Source organism: Phaethon lepturus, unplaced genomic scaffold (assembly GCF_000687285.1).
Source record: "Phaethon lepturus isolate BGI_N335 unplaced genomic scaffold, ASM68728v1 scaffold43508, whole genome shotgun sequence".
NCBI classification, from domain to species: Eukaryota; Metazoa; Chordata; class Aves; order Phaethontiformes; family Phaethontidae; genus Phaethon; species Phaethon lepturus.
In genome coordinates this window covers 29743-31254 of record NW_010556315.1, presented here as the reverse complement: position 1 = coordinate 31254, position 1512 = coordinate 29743, and positions in this window count along the sequence as shown.

Genomic DNA, 1512 nt, shown 5'->3' with positions numbered 1-1512 from the left:
CAGCTCCCCAGCCGCCCAGCCCAGCCCTGCCACGACGCTGGCACTGAAATCTCTGCAGGGATTTGCCCATCTAGGAGAGGTGATGGAGCCAGAGGCAAGGCAAAGCTGGGCTCTGCGCGCATTTTAATGGGAGCATTTTGAGCTGTGCTTTGCTTTCCACTTGCAGGCAGGTGTGCTCAGGTCAGGAGGTGCTGCTGACCTCCCCAGGGTATTAACAAGGGGAATATATAACAACCCCCTTGTTCCAGCCCTGAGACTCGGTATTCAAAGGATGAGGCTCAGGCTGGTCCAGCTGTCCCCACAAGACTGGGGATAATCCAAAGGGAGAATGAAGTGAGCAAGAAGGACGCAGAGGGAGAGAGGCTGAGGCTAAACCTTCCCCCTCCCGAGGGGTCAGAGAAGGACATCCCTGTCTCACTTCTCCCATCCGCCACAATTAGTCTGGAAGCGTAATTAGAAAATGCTTCTTGCAGCCCTGTGCTTAGAAGCAGCCTGATCTTTCAGCCTCTTCTCCCCTCATGAACTCTGGGGTAAAGGGCTTATTACCCCTACAAACCAGTTGCTGTTTCATGGTGAATTTGCCTCCCTGCAGACACCGGACCCCTGGCCAAAACTGCTTTAATTATACTGCACTGGCCAGACCCTGCATCTCCCCCTGATGCTGCAAGGCTGCAGCATCTCCCTGACATCTCCTTTCAGTGATTAAAGAAGAAATGGGACCACAACAATTACTGTACAGGCCTGAGCATTTGATATATGTTTATTGCTATTCAGGTTTAGCTGGGAATTTTGTGCATATCGGGTTTAGGTGGTTATCCAGACTCCTTGCACAGTGCTGCAGAGGTCCAGAGCGTCTCGTTTGCGCGTCCGTGGTAAGCAGAAGGTGGCTGGGTTCGGTCGGTAGCAGCTGCAAAGAAGAGCCAATGCACCAGCTGAAGTTAACATCACACTCAGTGGGAGCGAGGGAGTTTAAGACTTCATTGCTCAGTTGGTTGTTTTGACCATCTTCTCTCATCAGCAGGGTGTGAAGTGCAGACTCTGACCCAGGGAGTATTCCTTATCGTTATTTACAAATAAAGCCATCGTTCTCACTTGTCTCCCGCTACTTTGATATGAGACATTTACAGACAACCATCACCGTGACAGACAACAGCATGGGACAGTAAGAGGGAATGATGTTCCACTATACTCACTTTCTTTTTACTTTCCATTAGCAATATTTTTGAAGTCTCACAGCTACCTTAGTACCATTCGGAATGAGTAAATAATATATTTGGATAGAATATACTCCAATATGCAAATGTACACGAGACCCCTGGAAAAGCTCACATCAAATACTGTATCATTAGAAATAATAATAATAAAAGCTATTTATGACACAGCCTTTATTCACAGAAACATTTGCCCCGGGGCTTTGTTTTTGCAGTTTGGCTTGATGACAGATTCCCCTCCTCCTCTGCCCTGTAGTCCATGTCAGCCCAGAGAATAAAAAGAATAAAATAAAGAGAGAAT